The sequence below is a fragment of the Morone saxatilis genome, unplaced genomic scaffold (assembly GCF_004916995.1).
Source record: "Morone saxatilis isolate NCDOM2014 unplaced genomic scaffold, NCSU_SB_2.0 Contig17, whole genome shotgun sequence".
Classification (NCBI taxonomy): Eukaryota; Metazoa; Chordata; class Actinopteri; family Moronidae; genus Morone; species Morone saxatilis.
Window position 1 is genome coordinate 1474395 of NW_023339729.1, and position 6532 is coordinate 1480926.

At 38.6% G+C, this 6532-nt stretch overlaps 1 protein-coding gene across 1 annotated transcript in view; it reads left to right on the top strand.

The window, feature by feature from the left end:
* The first annotated feature begins 6222 nt into the window (after positions 1–6222).
* Positions 6223–6532, top strand: part of LOC118326511 (zinc finger protein 638-like) — a 28257-nt gene continuing 27947 nt past the window's right edge. The window contains exon 1 of the mRNA XM_035659518.1: positions 6223–6296. The gene's annotated coding sequence lies outside the window, so the exon portion shown is untranslated. The remainder of the gene's footprint in view (positions 6297–6532) is intronic.

Here is a 6532-nt window from a genome sequence, read left to right on the forward strand (position 1 = left end):
ATATGACAGCATTGACAGGTGACCGATGAAACGCAGCGCACATGAATAAAATGATGTTATAAATTATAGCTTTAAGTGAGTGCTGCTTGTCTATAAATCTCTTGGCGGTTTAGGACCAAAATACATCTCCTAGGTAGGTTATTTTTGGTATGGGTCTTTCAACTGTTCCATGTCCAAACTAACAAACTAAAAATAAAACATTTATATGCTCTTTAACTGAACCATAAACACACACAATTTTGTGAATTGGCACACATCTCAGTGTATGCATGACCTATTGTGTCTACTGTATATGTCTGTTTTTATCTTCAATTATTTAAAAATTGTTTCTTTTAATAACCACTCTGTTGTTGTTTGTTGTTATATTTTAATTCATTACATGAAGCACTTTGTTTGTATAATGTTCAGTACACATAAACTTTAGCAAGAGGCCACACACACATTCATGGCTGCATTTTTACATATTTCACTCAAGCGATTTAAAACAGTTCAGTGTACATGCAAATTAAACAGGCACAGACTCAGCAGCGAGGCAAATGAAAATGTGTTTCTCTGGTAAAGCATTGCTAGTACCATCATTCCTGCCAATTTGAACTTAATTAACATAACTAATGTTGTGGAGACATGATTACGTATGTACGTCCACTGTTCCTGAGCCAACATTAAGGTTGTTGCCACCAAGAACAGTTCAAAGATTTGTTGTTTTATGTCTGTGATTTACACTTCATAAGTACTTTGTGAAGATATTTCATTTTATTATTTCTGAAGACCACACACATTTAGCAAAATATATATTCCAGCGCGTACCAGGACACTGGGACTGACGCGGTTTTATTAGATTCAAAGCAAAACAAAACCACCTATTATTTAAAAGCTCGGATCCGGACCTACGTAGAACCGAGAAATGTCTGACCTAAACCCAAACCAGACACCCTATCTGCACCTATTTCAGAGCTGATTGCTATTAATAATACTATGAGTAATACTGTGATTACTGTACACTATATACCTCACATATTTGTCATCAAGCCCACCACATTAGCCACACCCTAAGCCCAGCTGCACTCAATACATATGTTTGCATGCATGTCTTGAAGGTTGGCCAGGTCAGCTTTTGTTTTCTTAGTATTGTTATTATGAGTTTAATTGAATGTTGCCCCATTCATAGTGACATACTGGTGGGTACAGATGTGTTGGAGGTGTGACTTCTTCCATGACAAAGGAGCCAAATCTATCTTCAAGAGGGAACCCCTTCATCCACAGATTCTAGCTTCAATTACACTGTTTCACCCATTCAGTCCAGTGTGTAGGATTTAGTGGCATCTAGCAGCAGATTTCAACCCCCTCGCTTCACCCTCCCAAAATGCAAACACCCCTACCAACAGCCAATGTTTGGTTCTTCCGTTCTGGGCATTGACATGTGTAAAGATGGATGACCTGACAGCTCTCCAAAAGTGAAGCCAAAGCATGTCGATTGCCCCCTGGTGGAGAAGCATGGCGGTTCAACACAGCAGCCTCCATCGAAGGTGACCCGCGGCATCTGTAGATATTTAAGACTGATTTTACACTAATGAAATCATACCTGACATAGATCCTCCTAAATGTTACAAACTGGACCTTAAATTGAGTGCTTTTTAAATTATTTTCAAATGAATAGATCCATGTAATATTAGCCTTGTAATAGAACGCTGCTACTTCCCAGCAGCGTTCTTTCTTTATTTTTTCAGGTTGGTGAAGTCATGACCCGCCCTACTCTGATTGGCTTACTCTGATATTCTTACTCTAAAATGTCAGCAATCTGACTGTCAAACTAGATGATAAAAGTTTTCATATTAGGAAGGAAAATTTGTATCAGAACATCTTTCACAGACCTCTCAAATTCTCTTGTATTGAGTGAAAAAAGCTGTTGAAAATGTTGCTTGGCTAGCATGCCTAAAACTGAAATACCGTAATGGGCCTTAAAACTGCAAAAACATTTAAGCATGTTGTACTTATTACAAGCACTGAAAACTTAATTTGTATCTTAATCGAATATTAATAATAAGCAAAATGTCGTGCTGTATGTCGTGCATGTATAGCACATCTGACAATAAAGTTGACTTGACTTGACTTGACAAAAGAAAAAAAAGGCTTTAGGTAACTTTGTCTTAAATGAAGGCACCAGAAGCCCTTATTTTTAGCATTTTTTTACTAAAACAATAAAAAACTAAACAGCTGCTGCTTCATTTACAACACATTGGGACAAGACTCCTCTCTCTTAAACTGAGAAGTTGCTCAGGTGGTCTTACTCTTAAAATAAGGGGAAAAAAAGCTTTTCCTTTTTAGACAAAAAATAAGACAAATTTCCCAGAAACAAGGCTTTTTTGCTTTCTTGAGATTTTCATTATTTTGCAGTGGTACGATAGAAGATAGATAGATAGATAGATAGTAGATAATAGATTAGATAGATAGATAGATAGATAGATAGATAGATGACCTTAAAACCAAGCTCAGTCATATTTCACCACACACACATGCACGCACACTCTCGAACACAGATGGGATTTCATGCTGCTCAGGGTTTTGCATTTTTTGCCCGGGCAGAAATGGAAGCATCATCACTCATGTCAATCAGCACCTGTCACTCTGTGATTTGGACACACACACAGGCCAGCTTACAGGCAGATGCAGCCAAGCCACTTATTTACATAACAAAATAATATCAGTCATTATTTGTATGACCCTATTTGTATAGCAAAGATCAAAGCATTTGCAGTTAGAAAGTCAAGATAAAAAGTAGAACCAAGACATGCTGTATAGTGACTCAGTGGTTAACATATGGGTTTAAACCCTAGTAGGCCCACGTCTCTCTATTTGGAATTTGCATGCTGTGCCTATGTTTGTGTGGGTTTTCTCCACGTCTCTTACCATAAAGACACGTATGTTTAACATTGGTTTACTCCTGTCATTGCCTTTGACAAATGTACTGACCTGTGGTTTCCCTCTGCTCTAAAGAGGATCAGTAAAGTACACCTTAACTGAACATTACCATGGGTACTGCTGAAACCCTATCTCATTTAAGTAAGTAAGTAAAACTGCCAGGTTGTGGTTTTGGCGGGAGGTACACGCTATGACTAATTCTTGATGAACGATAGCCGGGCACACTTCTCTTACTGTTCCATTACACAATCTATTACTGTTTGTACACAGATTGAAAAATTAGATATAACATGTTCATTGATGAGCTTTAGAAGTGTTTCATCCATGCTAGCACCCTGGCTCTGGAGATGACAATGTCTGTCGGTCCCCCATTGGTCCAGACTGAAATGGCTCAATAACTACAGTTATCCATCGTCCCCAGAGGCTTATACCCACAGACTTTGATCATATCCAGGGTTTTCCTCTACTGCCAATACCATGTCGACATTTGTGGTTCAGACTGAATATCAGTTTGACATACAATTAGCTTCAGAAGGTTCGTAGAGCAGTGGTTCCCAACCTTTTTCCTTAAGGGAGCCCTTTTCTATCACTGAGTAAACTGACTAAGTGACATATTTTATGTTTATTTCATATTTTATTCAATGCTTAACAATAACAGTACAATGAACCCAAACACAATAACTGCAGGAAGTTTGTGTAAAAGGAGAAATTTGGTTGAATTCTGAGCAGAATATTTCCTGTGAATATTGGTTAGAGATGCGTTTTCTTAAAATGTTTAGGAACTCTTTATATAATTCTCTGTCTGTATTATTTGTTATTATTCGTTATCAATGTTTTCTTTCATTGGTTGTTTGAACTTTTTTAATGCAGAATGAGGCTGTTTATATTCACAGAGCCTTCACTCCCTGATAGTCAGGGTTGAAACTTCTTCAAAGTTTCGATCTTAAATAATAATTTAAAGTTAAATAACAGTTTAGATTTCTTCACAGAAATGTATTAAAATCAAGAAGGCCCCACGACCCCCCATGACACTTTGGTGACCCCTAATAGGAATCCCAACCCCCAGGTTGGGAACCACTGTCCTAGAAGATAAAATAAAACAACTTCAACAAACTCAACAACCACTCGATGGACTGTCGTAAAATTTGACATTAACAGACATTCATGGTCCCCAGAGAAAGAACTTTGATCCCCTGAGCTTTCAGTTTGCAGTCAACATGTCAGTTTATCCAATACTTTGGTTTATGACCAGATACATGCAAAAGTAATTACATTCCCATAAGCCTCAGCTGTACTTAATCTACTTAATTGTACATTAGTAAATGTTAGAATGCTAACATTCTAAAACAGGGGTCTCAAACTCAAAAGCAAGTGCAATGATCAGAAACTAACACATGTACGGAGTTATTAAAGCGTTTTAGTGATGTTTGCAACTGCAAACCAAGCAGGGAGGCAGTGAGGAAAGTTATAGTTGAAAAACTGGGTTTTGTAAACCCATCAAAAACACAACAACTATCCTCAATATAACAGCTAAACAACTGAACAAACTGACCTGATACAATGACACCTAAGGGAACGTATAACAATAAGCATAACAAAACTGTGATGTTAATTGTTCGGGTGTGGTTGACTGCAAAATAAATTAACCACTGCTTTAAAAATAGTCTGGGGGTCCTCACTCCAGACAAATGTGACTTTCAGAGACTTTGTTTTCTGCATTTTGGTGACTTCAGGTGAAGAATGGAAATCAGAATCACTTTTATTGACCTGGTATGTGTACACACAAACAAGGAATACTCTCAATGTAACCCCCCCACAAAGAGTCTGTGCAACATTGCAACCGCATTATGCCCACAGCAGTGTCTTCATAATAATCAGCTGAAGCAAACACACTCTGGTGCATCACATCCCTGCACAGTGCTAGAAACAGGTTGTGATAACGTAAAGGGAAAAAAGTGAAATTTTGTCAGTAATCAGGAGTACGAGAGAATTGTGACCCTTGGAGGAAACTAGGAAAGGGCGATGACAGATGGGTGTCTCCATGTAAAACAGGGAGGGTTGACCAGTATGATCCAAAGTGTCCCATGCTGCATCAGAGCTTTTTCCAATGCCACAAAACTACAGTTGATTCTATTTTTATTTATTGTTCTGTTGTTCATTCTGATCATCTTGGGGTTCCCTCTTCTATATCTCACTCTGCAAAAATACACTTTTTCTTCTATGTGTTGCTCTATCTTCTTACATAATCCCAACCTGTCCTCCCTCTCACTGCCCCCCTGCCTCACTGTTCCACCTCTGAATCAGCGGTCTGGTGTAACTGGAGACTTTGAAGCTGTCACTTGTGACCCAGTAATTTCTGACATCCTGTAATAGAGGGCTAACCCTGGATGCTTCTCCCTGACTGAAATTAAATCCTATAAATAGCTAAATACAGTTTAAGCTAAGATTCAAATGGAATATGGCCAGTGTTTTATACGTTATAATCAAAGGTTAATCCATATGACAGCAGTTTTAGCCTGTTTGTTCTATATATTGCAACAGGACATACTAGATGTGAAGTGCTGTTAAAGCTGCAGTAGGTAACTTTTATAAAAACAACTTAACAACCAATCAGAGCCAAGAAATATATAAAGGTATGTTGGGTTGGAGACTTGAAGATAGTTGATTGTTGACTCTCATTCCCAGGGTCCCAAAGCATCTGTATTTAACGCCCTTAGAATGATACCCGATAATCAACTATCTGTCTCAACTCTGATTGGTTGTTTTCATTCAGGCCAGGTGGATTCTTGCAAATATCATTAGGAGCACTAGGAGGAGCCAGAGGAACCTGATTGTTTCACAGATTATCTGTCTCATGTACTACTGTCAGGATATAGTGAAAGTTTCAGTAAATATGACAAAAAGTTATTTATAAAGGTACCTACTCAGCTTTGATGCAGATACTTTTCATTTTGGGTGAACTAGTTCTTTAGGTATGCATTTGTGGTGGGGCGCGGGGTAAAAAATCCTACCTGGTCTGCGGTGTCGTGTTATACAGAGAAGGGAATGGGTGGTGTAAGGGAACCACGGAGGGAGAAGGGAAAAGAGAGGAGCAAGTCAAACACTTTCAGCTAGTAGTCTGTCTGCTGCACATGGAGCACGCACAGACTCACGGTCTTTTGTGATTGTAAGACGGTGGAGACAGCTCTGGAGTCTCACCATTTCGGACTACCTCTCTCCTTCACTCTCCGGTCTTAGGTCTTTCCATTCAATCCTTCATTTCAAATCCCGGATCTTTGAGGGGCGTCTGTTTTCCAGAGTGGTCTGAAATGCAGAAAGACCAACAAGGAAGAAGCGAGCTCAGGGGACCAGCGCTAACCTCCCAAAGCAGCTCATCAGTGAAGTAACAGGGGTTTGTCAAGTCAGGACAAATATCTGCTTCATTTTAAAAAATGGGCAGTTTAAAATGGAAAAATAGCGGTTTGAGGATGAGCATACACTGTGTTCCAAAAAATTATTATGCATATACTGTTTTGTTTCTTTCTCCCTCTAAATATCGATATAATTGCATCATAGATTTTTATTCCTTAACCAATATATCTATAATCTGATATTAAACACAACCATCTCTCTT